Genomic DNA, 18154 nt, shown 5'->3' with positions numbered 1-18154 from the left:
AATACTTTAAATCATTAAGTTTTATTATTAATTATATTTAAATACACAGACGTCACTCTTTATTTTAGTAATTATTTAGACCAACGACAAATACTCATAGAATACAATATTGTTCTTGTTCCATTTCATTCGATTGAACAGCTAGCATGTACAACAAGCACAATAATTCCAAAGTGAAATGCGGGCTTAAGAATAATAACACATGCGACTACAAGTGATCATAGGTAGAAAGCTCTAGAAAGAGCTTTGCGAATATAAGCTTTTTGTAATAATAGCGTAACAACAGAAAACAAACCAAATTCCTAATGAAATAGTGGCCGGCGACGAAATTGAAAGAGGGAGACAGAGTTAGTGAAGTGAGCGAGCTAGCGATATGGTGAGAGCTTGCACATTGAGAGAAAACGATGACTTTGCCTCCAATTTTGGACTTTTTGCATGCAAATTGGGTTTGGCACCAAAGTGCAGTACTGCCATTTGAATGTCAGTGCTGCCATTTCATTAAGGTGGAACCGCTAACAAGGGAGGTTAATCGTATGATTTTGTATTGGTTATTAGTTGTGATATTTGCGCACGTGATAAAATGCATACAAATATAGGTACATTAGTGTTTTATTCATTGAAAATGGGGAACATAGTCGAGCAGATTTAATTTTTCCCCTTTGAAAGAACAAAAATGTTTAAAGTAATTTTTAAAGTATTTCAACATTCAATCAATCATTCAATTCGTTGTCAGCTATCAAGTGTTTCAGCAAAAATGCAGCTTTAATATATGTATTTTCTTTGTTTTGTTTGCTGTCAGTCAAAAGTTGAATTTTCACTTCGATGTTTGAAATTGGTATAACAAGGTGCCAGGCACAGATGCGCTAATTGATGTCTAGCAGCTGCTCTTGTGAAAATGTTGAAATTCATAACGTATACGTACGTACGTTCGTGTTAATTTGTGTCTGTTGATTAAAATGAAAGACTGACAAAACTTAGTTGCCAGATGCATGCATTCCACAATTTATGACACATTATTCTTGCAAAATATATGCTAATTATTGTATCTTTGAGAGTTAAGTTGAGTGCAAAGTTTGCCCGGGATGAGAATGCAGTGAGAAGCTTGGCCAGTGAAAAATTCTGAATTTCTGACATCTGCATTAATTAATTTAAATCTTCCGGCTTAAGCTCTGACAGTCGATTAAGTTGTATTAGCTTCTTGAGTTTGCTTAAGTTGCGCCATTAAATTTGCTCAAAAGAAGTTTTCTGCTGCATTGTGCACACATTTTAATAGCGCATATAATTTAAGTTACAACGTCAAACACATTAATTTTTTAATAAGCAATTTTGTGGTGGATTCTTACTCTGAACAGTATTTAGCTTTAATACCATTCATATAAAAGCCGAAATGAGCGCCGTCAAATCAAAATTAAAGTTTTACGTGAGCTAACTTCTAAAATGTGGCTTGCCATTGAAATGTGAAAGCAGTTATAAAATTACTGATTGAGTTAACAATATTTAATTTAAATATCACACATTATTGCCTCAGTTTGAAGTGAAAACTCGATTGATATGCCAAGCATAATTTAAGCAAGGATGCTTTAGACGAGAGTGATCAACAATGAGATACTGTGTGTCCATCACTTTGTAATTATCTAAGAAGCGTTCATTCATACATTCAATAGTCTTTAAAATCGCTAACATTTATTTAGAACTATATTTGCTTTTATGATACATAATTTATCGCTGATTGTTGAATCAAAAGACTTTCTACTGCTTCGCAGATACTGCAGGGTACACAATATAAAGGATGAAAAGGTGAGAAATACTCATGCAAGCAGAGCTGAATGAAGTTTCCATTTGAAAGCGGCACAAACGGTGTTTATTAAATTCATATTTGTGAACGTGCAATACATTTTGATTTTGATTATGTGCTGATAAACCTTTAAACAGGCATTTGAATGCCGAAAACTTTTTACTAAATTATCACCTGACTGCAATTAAGTAGGTGTATGTTCAGCAGATACTGGATGAAGGCAATTGGCAGGCAGGATGGGTCAGGAAAAAAGACTGCAGAAATTATAGTGATTGTGTTTGCGTTGCGTTGTCACGTAGTTGTAAAAATTGGCGTAAATGTTTTAAAAGTTTCATCAAAGTTGTTATGAAGTATTTTTGCTTCGTGTGTGGTGTGGTGGAAGGCAACAAATGGAGGAGGCTATGAGCTCAAAAAGTCATTTAAGAAATTGCAGCGTCCGCAGTCATATGAAATTAGCTACAGCATTTTTGGGTTGAAGTTGAATTCAACCTTTGGGTTTCTTGTCTACCAGTACGATGGGAAACAATTGCTTTAGAGTTGAGCAAAATTGCAATTGAAGTTTTAATAAGTTTGCGGCTTTTGTAAGTTTCATTAAAAAGAATTTAAATTAAATAAAAACATCGTGAAAAACTTTAGTAAGGATTGCACGAATACTTATTTAACAATTTCATTCACGAATGAAAACAAAATCCTTTTTATGCCTATATGTGGAAGCAATAATTTAAGCGAAATCCAAATGATTGTTTAATATTTTATTTAAATCAAAATTTTAATTTCATTTTTATCACTGCCACTCGCGACATATCAAACTCCACATTTTTCTATCTTATTTTTATTTATGTTTGTTTCTGTTGGTATTTACATATATATACATAAATTTATATTATATTTATGGCGCCGTCGGAAATTTCTTAATAATATAGTAGATATTCAATTTGTCCAGCGTTAAATGTGTTGTGCAGTTGTTGAAGACACTTTTTATCCGATACTCGTTTTACTTTTGATTCACATTTAACTCTTTCGGGAGGATATCTGTAGCCGAACAAAAATTGTACATTACTGGAATATTTGTGCATTCTCTATTGTTAGATATTTTTATTGTTAGAGACTTATGGAGAGATTTAATTTAATTTGTGTTTGCACCAATAATTATGATATTTGGAGAATTTTCAATGTATGTAATGATTTTTTATGTTATAGTTAAATTATTTCATAATTGCAGTAAGTCTGAGGACAAAATGATGGAGAAATTTGAAACTATTTCCAGCTAAGCTCCACAATCTATTGAACTTGGTTATCGGTTGGAATTTAATTGGTTTCGATTTCTTCATATTCTCAAGACAGTTTTTTTTATTATGTTGCATGCTTTACACAACCTCAGTTATTAATTAGTTGACCTATGAGTACTGGAGGCGCAAAGGTTATTATAATTAAAAATCTTGTAAATTCCACTGTATGGAAAAGTTGGATTTTACTTTTCAAACTTGTCTGTATCTTGGCTTGGGGCCAAAGTGGGACAACTCGTGTACCATAGAATAAACCAAACTACCTTCCTTTGTGTGGGTGAATTCAGGTTTGTAAGAACCCCAACTCACACCCATGTACATACATGTGTATGTAAGGTGGAGTGGGGTGGCTTGGGGTGGGGTGTATTTGATAGGCACAGCTCATTTGGACTGCACAGTGCCTGCTATTTACATGCTCTTAGCCAGTGCATGTAATTATAGTAAGCCCGTTGGCATTTTTAGCATTACTAAGAAATGTTTAGCTTAGACCTTCGCAAATGCCAGGCTTTAGCATTGGCTTTGGCCATGATAGTGTTTGTAAGTTGGATATTCAACACAGGAGTAGGAGAAAAATATCCAGTAAAAAGAATACTCTAAAGCTTTGTGGCTTTATTACAGAAGTTGTGCGTTAGTAAATCAGAAATTCGGTTCTTCACTCCGGTTTTTGTATTGATAAACTTCACAAAACTATATAGTAACATTTTCTTTTTAATTAAGTCTTACCAATGCGAGTTAGAGTTCATACTGTGATTATTTCATGTCTACTCCAGCTCTATCAGTTTTCATTTAATTAATTAAAAACAAATAAGATAGTCGAGCACACTTGACTGTGAGATACCCGCAACCCATTTTAAATATAAGTAAAACAGTGCGGCATTATATGTGTATGTATTTATTTATATATTATATTATATTTGTATATATTTCTTTAATAACTTCTACCTTTTTTATGTGATAGCAAGATGCCTCCTTCTGCCTGTAACACACATTTTATGAAGGCACAATGTTTTAATATCCTTCTACCTTATTTGCCATCGTACCGCATGTTCTTAGTAGTGTAATTAAAATGATTTTATAAAACGTTTTGATTTTAGGAAATTCAACACTTGAAATCGAGTTCATACACGTATGTACAAATAATAAATGACCCGGGAAATGAGGCGTATGTGTGTCAGTCAACTTATCCGCTGAATTAGTAGCACTAAATAGTCGTTTGTTGAATTTTAATTGCTTTCAATTCAAACCAAAAGCTTGTTAAGACTTTGCACAGTGGATCGTTTTCTCAAATCATGTCGTAATAACAACAATCAGAGAAAATAATCTATTATTCGCATCTGGGCAATGTTTGCTTGGTATAATTATATTTGAGACTTTTTGGGTTAAAAACAACATTTAGTTGGAACCCCTAAATGCTCATATTTCAGAAAACAACATTTTTTTATAGGATATACAAGAAAATTTATAAGCCCTGATAACAATATTTGTTGATACCAACAACGAAATTTGAGATTTGCTCAAAAGTTTTGTTAAATATGTCACTGTGCGTTGCAAATCAATTACGCTCAGAAACGATGTTTAATTATGACTTAATTGGAAAGTAATTAAAATTAATATGGTAGTGTGAATTGCAGACTTCAATTGTTCTCGAAGTATTTCATAAATATGTATAATAAATTAATTATAATATAAAATCAATGTTCGTAGCTTTTAACAAGCAAACTGAAGTCAACTTAAATAATTGAATTACAATTTAAACTGTTTTGTTCACTAACCCTTTTGTCCCCCAAGCTCTGGGTTGCATTTTTAGATTATTTTCATTAGGTTGGGGTTAAATTGTGCTTAGCTTTCTAAAAATTTGTCAGAAGAAGTCTTTCATTTCTTTTGGGTAGATGCAGATTGAGATTTGGTCTGCTTCCTTTGATGTATCGATGTTATTTATTCATAACCATTTATTTTCTGCATGGAAAACTCTAACTAAGTTTTGGTTTTCTATGCAAAAAATATCTAATTATATCTTTGACCATACTAATTATGTATATTTTGAATCATCATTAATAGCTGTCAGTCTTAACATCTACATATTATTGTCTATACAGCTACACCTAACTTTTTTTTATATGATTTAGTAATGCAGCATTTTAAAGGTGTTTATTTTAGATTTCATATCTTGTTCTGAGTTCAAAATATTCGCATAGTTTTTCAATAGTAACTACTACTTCTTATGGTAATGTTTATTCTTATTTGTTTTTAATTTTTTTATTTTAATTAACATAATTTAAAGTCAAGTTTGCATTTCTGTTTTGAAGCGCCTCAGATTTACTTTATGTATTATTATTAATTTAAATTTGATCTTTTTTTCGATTATCTATTAGTAGTTTGTTTTATTTGTGTGAATTTCAACTTCTTAACAGTTGTAATTATAAATAATAAAAACATGGAAATTTCTGCCATCAAAACCCGAAAAAAAAGAAAAACATTGAATATACACAAATTTTTTGTAAATAAATATATAAAATAAAAATAAAATACAAAATTGAAGAGAAAGTAAAGAATATATTTTTCAACATTTATTTTCAGTCGTTATTATTATAAAACTTTTGGTGTTGGTGATTAAATTAACATTTGCTTTATTGTTATATCTGTCATTAATGATTTTTTCATAAATGTACATTCTTTCTCTAGCATCATCAGAATCGTCTGCGTGAATGACACGTTTTAACCAAAATAGATTCCGTCATCATTTATTAAAATGACATGTTTTTTTGTGCGAAACTCTTCTACCGGCGCGTAGGGAATCGCGTCATGTTTAAGCGGGATACGTACAAAGTAATTATTTAGCACAAACACTGTTTCGTTGGCACAGTTTTCCCTTCTAAATCGATCATCATTATGCACGGGCTTTACACTTTGCAGGATGGAGTTCCTTATTTCCGAACGGTCCATTTCACTAACGCCGAGGCTTAGAATATCTTTACCTTCTTTATTAAAGCTCATGATGTTGACTTTGCCCGGCGTGATAATGCGGTCGAAGATGAACTCAAAATGGTCGTCTTGGCACATGGTTGCTGAGGCTGCTTGACGATGCTGCTGGTAACTCCTAATACTGGTTGCTGATGCTACTGGCAGCTAAGGTTGCTGGTCACTGAATGATATTTTACTTCGACGAGCTGGCTGCTTTTATACCCAACACAAGACAATTTTCATTGTTGTTTAGGATCCCTATGAGTGAGGATCTTCAAAGGAAACGACAAATGGCTTCCTAGGAACAAAATCTAAAATAAACGTCGTCGTATCTTTACCCTGCCAGTTTTTTAAATTTACGGTCTATCCTGTTGCTTATTCTCTACCTGTTCAAACAATCGTGCGCATCTTTGAGGCCCCCCTAGAGCACGGACCCTTGACCTTTTTCGTCGCATCGTCAGTTAGGTACCTCTTGTCGCCTTTGACCGATCAGTACGTGTAATTCCTTCCACTTATTTGAAGTTATGTTGGAGTTACGTACTGTACTGAAATTTGTATCTTCTTGCAAATCAAATTAAATTTCCTCTTGGTGCATTCTCATTCTAAAGTCTATGTTTCAGAGTATATAAATTATTTGTATATTTATGTTGCATTTGTTTGTTTATGCTACCCATGGGCTAGAAGCTCCATGCTAATGAAACCTGTATTTACACACAGATATTTTTGATTCAATCTTCTAAAGTATTTAAACAAATAATCAAAACATTATTATTGTGTGTCTCTATTGTGTGTCAATCGTACCAACACAATTTTGTAATGCGGAAATTGTAATGCAAGTTTGGGTATGTTTTACAAAGAAAACGTTTCATGAATTTAGTTTTAGATATTGAAGAGGCTCCCCCCTGAAATCATTGAAATAGTGCAATATGAACATAAAGTTGTCTAAGTCAATACAAACAATACTATATATTGCACTGTTTCTAAAACCTCATATACATATTTGTAAAAATCTTCTCATATGGACGATGTGAAAAACATGGGACAAACAAAAGGTCCCTGCATTGACAGTAAATATCTCAACCAATTTTTAACACCAACCTTCCACAATTGATATAAAGAACATAGAGGATCCAAAGTAGATTAAGTCAAGTAGTTAAGAAAAAAAAAAATATGACAACTTTTATAAAATTAAAGAGTACTTCATCTTTGAACTATTGGTTAATAAATATCGACATTCATTTTTCATATGTATTCATTAATTTCCGCCATTTATTGTTCTCTTAAATATTCATTGAAAATTAACATAGTGTCGAATTGGGTGTTCTGAACTCTTGGGCACGTTATTGGCTCGAATTAAATCGAGTCAAATAAATTAAATGTCAACATATGCAGTTGATTTCGGTCACTTTATCACGTTGTTGCGACTTCAAGAGTCAACGCCCTTCAGCATTAAATATTTTTTGTATAATATTGGTAGTCCGATTGTACAGAAAAATAATTACACTGTAATTTTCTTCACTGTCTCAGCAGTTGGAAAATTAAATTTCTATACAAATCTAATTTTTGTGCAAGGAAGTGTTAATTAGGGTCACCTGTGGAAATGTCAAGTGTGGGATAATAAAAATGCAATTTAATTAGGGTCACCTTGGATGTGGCATTGCGCACCCGATTGTCGATGTAAAAGGGCGCTACGTCGCTTCGTGACGAGTTTTTTCCAACGTTTGCTATGAGTTGAATCCCAATCCCGAACTACGTTTTCGAGGGTTCGATCGTTTTTGGGTACAGCGCTGCGCCCCTGATTGTCAATGTACGCTAAGTTCGTTAATGATCGACCCCGACCCCGATCCCCTCATCGTCCCGTCTCGGGACACCCACGATAATTATCCATTAATGGATTTGTGTGACGAATCGTCACCGAACCCGAACCCGATCCCTATCCCGATCCCTTCATCGCCCCGTCTCCGGGCACGTACGATTCGTCACACAATCATTTTTATTATCACACACTTGACATTTCTACAGGTGACCCTAATTAAATTGCATTTTTATTATCCACTCCCTTGACATTTCCAGAGGTGACCCTAATTTACACTTCCTTGCACAAAAATTAGATTTGTATAGAAATTTGATTTTCCTTGTCTCGAATACCTTGCTCAGAATTAAGAGGTGGCTGACATACATGGCCAAAAATTAACGAAATGAAAGAAATAAACTTCAAGCTTCCAAACCTTGTATGATAACTGATATTCTTTTATATCCATATCTTCAAAATATTCAAATTTCTTAGTACACAATTACATTTAATAACAAATTAACATATGTAAATGCCGAGCAAAATTTTAAATAGTTCTATATTTTACTAATATTTATAACTTTTGATATATTATTATAAATTTTGAAATATGTATATATTTTAAAAACTTATTTTTTTTATATATAATCTTTCTCTTCCTTAAAGTTAAATTTGGATGTTAAATTTTGCCTTTTATTTTTGAATGGCAATTTTTTTTTATATTTGAGTGTATTGTTTGTTGAAGTTTCATGCCAGACACTCCAAATTTTGACTGGCATAATAAATGGCTGCCTACTAAATATTAATCACTGTCACAGCGCAAGTTATTTATTAATGTCGTTTTTTTATTCGTTAAATATAGTTCACAAATTTATATTTTTCAAATTTCTAAGTCTAACTGTATTAAGGGAAAACTTTTAAATATCCAAGCAACTATGTTTGTAGAATACAAATAGAAAAGAAATTAATTGCCAACGGAACAATTTATGATGTTTTGAACGGGACTCGGAAAAATCTCAAACATTTTTTATATATATAGTTAACAATTCCATCACAATAAAATTATTATCAAAGTATGTACGGGTGATGTCACGAAACTCTGCCTATTATAAAATATTGTATTTCAAAGTAAAAAGCGTGAAAAGCAGAAATTGCTTAATTTTTTTGTATTCCAAATTATTAAAAAATTAAATTAAATTTTATCTGTATTAGCTTTTATGGTCCTTTTAACATAACATAGGTGTTTAATAATATTGAACGACACAATAAATTTGTGTTTTTTAAAAACGAAAATACACATTTGGCGTTTAGACCATAAATACAAGATATAAGAAAAAATTAAAAAATCTGTAAATGCGGAAAACGATATAAAGTGCCAAATAAACACTCGTAAATTTCTATACACCAAAATCCAATGTGGAAACACAAAGCCAAAAATTTTTTGTATATATTTCCAAGGAAAATGCATCACGCTTTACTGCGTTGTTTTGGCTTTTGGCTGGCCACAATAAATGAATAATGGCAGCAGAGTAAAGACCAAATAACACGGAGTTTTCTACAAAACAAGGTTGGTATGCGGTGAGTTTATGCAGCTAAGAGGAAAAAAGAAATACCCAAGTCACGAATGAAACGTGAGTAGTTGGAATATTACGTTTCTATACAAATCAAGTTCTTGTGCAAGGAAGTGCTAATTAGGGTCCCCTGTCATTAATGTCAATTTAGGGGTAATAAAGATGCAATTTAATTAGGGTCACCTATTGAAATGTCAAGTGTGAGGTAATAAAGATGCAATTTAATTAGGGTTAGCTGTGGAAATGACAAGTGTGGGATTTGCGTGACGAATCGTACACGACCCGAGACGGGGCGATGAAAGGATCGGGATCGGGGTCGGGGGCGTTTCGTCACACAAATCCTTCGGAGTCGGGGTCGGGGTCGGGGTCGGGTTCGAGGTCGCTTGTCCCGAGACGCCCTCGGGGTCGGGGTCGAGATCGCTTGTCCCGACACGCCCTCGAGGTCGGGGTCGCATTCGGTCTCGCACTCGGGGTCGCAATCGAAAACGATTCGTAGATCGAGGGCAAAAACATATGACGAACACGTGCTACGATACGCTCTCGAGGTCGAGACGAGACGGTTAGGGGATCGGGGTCGGGGTCGCAATCGAAAACGATTCGTAGATCGAGGGCGAAAACGTATGACGAACACGTGCTACGATACGCTCTCGAGGTCGAGACGAGACGGTTAGGGGATCGGGGTCGGGGTCGCAATCGAAAACGATTCGTAGATCGAGGGCGAAAACGTATGACGAACACGTGCTACGATACGCTCTCGAGGTCGAGACGAGACGGTTAGGGGATCGGGGTCGGGATCGCAGTCGATTCGTAGATCGTACTCGAAAACGTGAGACGAAGTCGTTCTACGAAAACGTGATACGCTCTTTAATGAACGTAGCGTATGAACGCGCGAACACCCACCTCGAAAACGTAGGTCGTGGGGCAACGCATCATACTAGATCGAAACGTTACGAAACGAATGGACGGAAACGTGACGCAGCGCCACATCCAAGACGATCGAATACGTGAACGTCTAACACGAATCAACGTTACGAAACGTGACGAAATATGTTCGGAAGCCCAACGCTACCTGAAAAACGATCGAAGGCGCCTTGCACTTGACGCATCGCTAGCTGTAAAACGATCGTAGGCGCCACGCTACCTGTAAAACGAACGAAGGTGTGACGCCCACTTCTCTCGTCAATTCGAATGTAATCGAAATCGGAGCGGAGGAAGGAAGACGTGATGAACGTTAAAAAGGATGGGAACGTGATGTAATTCAGACGAGAGTACAACACCATTTCCAAGACACTTGAAGATAAAATAGAAAATCTGAAAGAAAAAACCGAATAGTGCTGTAAAAATTCCATTTCCCTTAAAGATATAGTATTCTTCTTTGCACGTTCTGTATCTAACATAATTTTATTTCCAAATACATTGTTTAAAATCAATTCTCTAAACTAACATACATTTTTATAATTTTTTTTTATTTTTGTGAGCGAACAGTATAGAAATGACAGGCACATGTATCGACTCCATCCTCCACATCGTTATGAGCCCAACAGCAGGATGAGAAATGTTGACGATGAACATTAGAAACCAATGGTCCATCACATATTCTATTATTAAAATATTTCAATGATTCTGATAAATATTCCATGTGTTCAGGAAAAATTTTATCGTTAAACATTTTCATAAAATTATTTATTCCAGTTATAAGTTGTTGTATCGAAATATGAGTTGTGGAGTTGGTCTTGTTTTCAATCAATATCATTTTAAATTTCTTTCGATCCGTTGAATGATTTAAAAAAAGGTGAATGAAGAAATATTTTGAGAAAAAAATTATACGATACGTTGAACTAATCCGGTCAGTGGGGTATATTCAACTAGACGATCGTGAATGAGAAGGCAATATACCTTTGTATTCAACTCACTTGGTACTCTTAATTCAGTTGAAATTTTAACATCAATTGGCCCTGATTTGACCGACTCGTTTTGATACGAAAGATCAATAACAACAATAGGAGCCTTTGACTTGAAGTCTAGTGGTGATAAAAGTGGACGAGGCTCACGGTTGTAGTAACTCTCTTGGAATTTCACGTACATATCATACAAGGCAGCAAACCGATTTTCATTGAATTTTACATTTAAATCTTCATATGGATAGACTTCAGAATTTAAATACACTTTTGCATTTCTCAAATTGTTTGTAATTAGATTGCCATTTAATGTAAACGCAATGACTGCAAACCGTGGACGTTCTCTATTTGCAGCTAGCTTAACGTTCCATACATGATGAGTCCCCTGTACCAACGAGGGATTTATATAATATAACAATTCCAGCTGCGGAATGAAAGTGGAAGTGTAGCTCCACTTTTGACTACATTGAACATTTTAATTTTAGTAGTATCGCTTGGAACAATGTGGGGTACTTTCCAACTAATGTTCTGTATAGCAATTTTATATTCAACACCTCCGACCGTTTTTTCAAACATATCATTCATATTTTTAGCTAGCAAGAGAATGAGTTCATGTTTACAATTTAATATAACTTTTTTATGATCTTCAGCGAATCCCATTAGCATTTTTAGTGGTATTGAAAAGCTGAAATGACCTCCGGAAGATATACTCTCTCCTCCACTCCACCCGGCATTACGATAACATAGAGACTCCTGTCGACCAATGGGAAGAAAGTTTTTCAGAGTAGATGTGATTCCAGTAAACCGTGTTCTATCCAGTTCGCATCCGTTCAATTCATATCTTATTTCATCCAAAAAATAGGCCATGCAATTATTTTTAAGCAAGCCGGCAACATCATTTGTTGTACTTGTCCCCGAATTTTGGTTAGTAATTTTACTAAGTGTCCCTTCAAAGTGGAGGAAACTTTCAGACGGCAACACATACAAATTGTATTGTAATACGAACTTCATCACTTGTTTTGAAGTTCTGCTGATATGGGTAATAAGTGTGATATTCTTTTTTCGTGATACTCTCATCATTGTGAGGTTTATCTTGCACAAAAAAATTTCATTCATTTGAAACGAAGGTAGTAATTTTACTGAATATTAAATCCAAGTGATTTTAAAATCAGTTTATTTTTTAATGATACCGCAGGTCGTGGATATGATGGTCCTCGAGATGATGATGGTGTTTTCACTTCACCTTTACATTTAGTAATGGGAGTTGTGATGTGATGTAACGACCTTTTATTATAAATAATCATTCTGTTGCTCGTAAATGAAGACGAAAATTGATTCATTCCCCCTCCTGATCAGTTATCCGTACTTCGAGCGTGCTTATTTCTCTAGTGTTGATAGGTAAATAAATCAAGTTTCGTAGTGTAATACTCATTTTATATCCCGGAGGAACATTGATTCCAAATTCATGAAGCACATGATTTGGTCTATTACCTACATATGAGCCACTGATAATGTTGCATTCCAATCTAATTGTATTTACTTTTAAAATATTCACAGGATTATCTGAGACATAAATTTCAGTATTGTGCGGTTTTAGAATACATGCACCAAATCCAAATAGCTTTCCAATACTTCGTTCACGATTAAAATATACTGTTTCTTTTTTAGTGGTGACTTGAACTTTCAGCGTATTATTGTTGGTTTCTATTTTTAACACATCATAAGAACCATACCCCTTTAGGACATCAATAATATATGTTGCAATCTCTTCGAGTTCATACGATCCAACAGGTATTTCTATACATTTATTTCCAATATGAAATAGATTGTTCCCTCTATCTACGTTTGGTATAGAATTGTATGTGTGGAAGTCAATGAGAGCACACTCATAATTTCTATTTAATTCAATTTGTGGGAAAAAATTTTTGGCTATAACTGATGTGTTTCCATTTAATGCAAATGTTAGTGATGTAGACATTTTGAAGTCTGAGTTTGGACTGTTGTTTAATCATCATATCATTAGTTTTATATTCATATTTTTAAAGTATAATGAATTGATCAAAGCCTTTTCTGTATCGCCCATTTTTCATATCATCATCTTTAGAGATTAGTAGAAATCCAAATTTCTCCTCCCAGCATTTTCGTGAAATTTCCATAAATGATTTATAGTCCATGTCACTGTTTACGTGATCTCGATATATATGACGCATGTTCAAGTCATCTTGTTTAAACATTATAATAAAATTAGCATTGTCACGTATTAAATGCTTCGGTATATGTGTGTATGTTTGACATAAATAGAATGAATCAATATTCTTATGTCTTCCCATACAAAAATAGTTTCGGATATTATCCTGCTTTTCACATGCCACATCATCGTGGAATAATAATGGAATTATTTTTAGCTTCGTGCGGTGATAACACTGCATCGTTTCCGGAGAATGTAAAATATCCCATTCCTTGAATTGGTTTGATAAGTTTTTCCAAATATTCATATTTGGGTTGGTATAAACTCTTTGAAAATACATAAATATTTTCAAATTTGAGACCATTGGGACTCTCTATAATGCTAAGCATCACATTGGGTTTTCCACAATTTGATGGTCCAACAATTAATGCTCTAATTGTATTGGGTAGCAAAACACTATGTCGAGGTTGTTGATTATTCTCTCCATGTCCACCACCCTCAATGTTTCGTACTAGTATGCTTTTCTTATGTCTTAAAAAACGCATGTTAGTGAGAGAAGTACTTCATTCAATGGGAAACGTTTGTTGATTGAGGTTGCTATAAAATGGCCAAACGTTTTTATAATTTAATTAGTTCAAAATCAAAATTCAAACAGGGTAGTGGTCTTGTAAACAATATAATAGACTCTCTACCTTTTGAGGCTCATATACCTGGATACAATTACTGTGGACCTGGAACAAAGTTAGAGAAACGATTAGCACGTGGTGATCGTGGAATTAATGGTTTGGATGAAGCGTGTAGAGAGCATGATATTGCATATTCAAACAGTAAAGAGTTGAGTGAACGTCATAAAGCTGATTCAGTTTTAATTGAAAAGGCTTGGAATCGTGTAAAAGCGTTAGACAGTAGTATTGGAGAGAGAGCAGCAGCATACTTTGTAACAAACATGATGAAGACGAAGAAAAAATTTGGAATGGGATCAAATCAGGAGAGAAAGAAAAGAGTGAAAAGATCATTGACTACAATAAGGCTACAAAGGAATTGAAAAAGAATAAACCGCTTGATATCTTGAGTGCAATAAAAGTTGCACGTAAAGCAGTATCGAACTCGATGGGATGTAGGAAAAATGTTGTTATTCCACGTGTTATAAATGTACCCAAGATAGGTGGGTTCTTACCACTTGTCCCAATTTTAACAGCTCTGAGCGCTGTGGGTAGTTTGGTGTCAGGTAGTGCAGCAATAGTAAAATCTATTAACAATGCAAAGATGGCTAAACAACATCTAGAAGAAAACAAGAGGCATAATAAAAAAATGGAAACGGTTGCATTGGGAGCTGGCTTGTATTTACAACCATACAAAAATGGATGGTATCCAACTTTCTTTTAAGATTATTTATTTTGTTCACACTAGTTTGATTACTGTGTGAGTTCTCTAGCGCAAACATTTGGCTGCGCCAAACTCTTGACTCCGCTTCTAGAATTGATATGGAACTCTCAATTTCAAAGGGAATTACTAAATAATGTGCTCTTGCTATAGTTGAAATCTTATCTTCTTCTATTATTCGCTTATCATCCTCACTATCTAATGTAGTTTTTGTTACTTCGACTGTAGTGATTTCATGCCCTCTAGACCTAAACATCTGCATACTAGAACGTTCTTGCTTTCCTGTATACAAAGTATTTGAATAATTTGATAATGAAATGCCCATCAAACAACATGCCTTTACCCCCTTATTTTTTTTGATACATATTTCACCAGAGTTATCGAAATTTTCATAAGTGTATGCATACATTTTTGAGCGTTAACCAACAAACTCAGTCATTGGTTTACCATGCAACTCATCCTTAAAGAAATCCAATCGTTTCTTATTACATTTCTTAAACTTATACAACTCGGCCAATTCATCTGGATATTCGGACGTATCAAACTTTAACTCCACATCATCCCGAATATCTGCATAAAATCATTTGTTTTATGCTGTAAATAAATGAATCCGTATCCATATAATTTAATTTGAGTGCTTTCCCAAACTTAGGTTTCATGTAGTCATAATGGAAGTCATACATTTTGTATTTTGGCATCTCCCACACTACAAATCCTAAATAAATTGGTTTATCACAAATGTTGTGTAACCTCTTCATTTGAATTGCATACATAGTTTCATTGAACCTTGATGCACTATGAAAATTAGATTTTGATATTAAATCCCTGGCACATAATTTGGGTCGTCCTGACTTCCTATTTTCAATTGGATACTCCCACTCCGTTATTATCCGTACATCCACCCGTTTTTCACTGTTTTCCATGGTTTTTCCATAAACAGCATTGTTCAATAATTTGAAAAAATCTATTTCAAAATTATTTTTGGCTCTGGTCCTATGCTCAGTGTTTATATCAATATATTTCTTGAGCCAGGCTTTCTGCCTAAATTGAAGGATGGAGTGAATTTTTTTTAATTCCAAGCCATGTCTCATACACTGTTTTAAAGTCTTATAGTATATGATATAATTCTTCTTTTCAGCGAGATCGGCTATTAACTTTGGAGTTTTACAAGTGCTTGATGGTAGCTTGTTATCCGGACAGAATGGTAGATCATTATGTTCATCATGGATTGAGTAAGGGTAATCTAGATCAACCTCTAGAATATACCCATACTCGCTATTTTCATGAATATTTTCTAGATTAAAACTCTTAACCTGATTCGTGTCTAACCATTTGAACTCACCGTAAGGTAGTGGTTCAGACATAGCCCATCCATACAATTTGTTTGCATCTACATACATTAAAAATTCCGATTCTTTAGTAGGACCGAAATCTTTTAAGTATTTGTGGTTTGCTTTTGTATGCCTATGACTACATTGCACCAACCCACCCCGAATTCCACTCTTAAAATATGTAATCATATCAATGTCAGTGAGTAACTCGAGTTCAATCTCTGTGGTTTTTAACATAGCATCCCACGACAATCCTGGTGTAGTGTAATAATGGGCGGGGTCAAGATTGTAAATTGAAGAACAAATTGCCCTAAAATTTTGGAAAACGTCTGTTAACAATAAAACATCAGTTTTCAAATACAATTTTAAGTATTCCTTCAATGAACGACAATTAAAATGATACCATACTTGGATGGCATGAGCGTAATCCTCTTCTGAACATTCTGACTCTGTTAAATTACTATAGAACTTGGATCTTGATGGGAGAGAAGTTTCATCTAGTTTTTCAACAGAATCTAAATATTCGTAGGGGAAAACACCTTTCCTGCGAAGTAGTTCAAAATCTGACTTGTTTTTGTACTGTGATTTCAGCACATTGAAATTCTCCTCACTCAAATTCCCCGCGAGTGTGTCTAGACTAGAGGGCATGAATCTGATAGTATCCAAAAACCTGATTTCTAGCGTATTTTTCCTTAGAGGGAGATATTTAGAAATTGAAATATTTTAATAATAGAATATGTGATGGACCATTGGTTTCTAATGTTCATCGTCAACATTTCTCATCCTGCTGTTGGGCTCATAACGATGTGGAGGATGGAGTCGATACATGTGCCTGTCATTTCTATACTGTTCGCTCACAAAAATAAAAAAAAATTATAAAAATGTATGTTAGTTTAGAGAATCGATTTTAAACAATGTATTTGGAAATAAAATTATGTTACATACAGAACATGCAAAGAAGAATACTATATCTTTACGGGAAATGGAATTTTTACAGCACTATTCGGTTTTTCTTTCAGATTTTCTATTTTATCTTCAAGTGTCGGTACACACGACCTCGAGAGCGTATCGTAGCACGTGTTCGTCATATGTTTTCGCCCTCGATCTACGAATCGTTTTCGATTGCGACCCCGAGTGCGAGACCGATTGCGACCCCGACCCCGAGGGCGTGTCGGGACAAGCGACCTCGACCCCGACCCCGACTCCGAAGGATTTGTGTGACGAAACGCCCCCGACCCCGATCCCGATCCTTTCATCGCCCCGTCTCGGGTCGCGTACGATTCGTCACACAAATCCCACACTTGTCATTTCCACAGCTAACCCTAATTAAATTGCATCTTTATTACCTCACACTTGACATTTCAATAGGTGACCCTAATTAAATTGCATTTTTATTACCCCTAAATTGACATTAATGACAGGTGACACTAATTAGCACTTCCTTGCACAGGAACTTGATTTGTATAGAAACTTGATATTCCAACTACTAATGAAATAAACTTCAAGCTTCCAAACCTTGTACGATAACTGGTATTCTTTTATATTCATCTCTTCAAAATATTCAAATTTCTTAGTACACAATTACATTTAATAACAAATTAACATATGTAAATGCAGAGCAAAATTGAAAATACTCGTAGTTCTATATTTTACTAATATTTATAACTTTTGATATATTGTTATAAATTTTGGAATATGTATATATTTTAAAAAACTTATTTTTTTATATATAATCTTTCTCTTCCTTAAAGTTAAATTTGGATGTTAAATTTTGCCTTTTATTTTTGAATGGCAATTTCTTTTTTTTTATATTTAAGTGTATTGTTTGTTGGAACTATATGCCAGACACACCAGATTTTGACTGGCATAATAAATGGCTGCCTACCAATTATTAATCACTTACACAGCGCAAGTTATTTGTCCTTATTTATTAATGTCGTTTCTTTGAT

Source organism: Drosophila sulfurigaster, chromosome 3 (genome assembly GCF_023558435.1).
Source record: "Drosophila sulfurigaster albostrigata strain 15112-1811.04 chromosome 3, ASM2355843v2, whole genome shotgun sequence".
NCBI lineage: Eukaryota > Metazoa > Arthropoda > Insecta > Diptera > Drosophilidae > Drosophila > Drosophila sulfurigaster.
The sequence above is the reverse complement of the archived record's forward strand: the minus strand, read 5'-3'. Positions refer to the sequence as shown.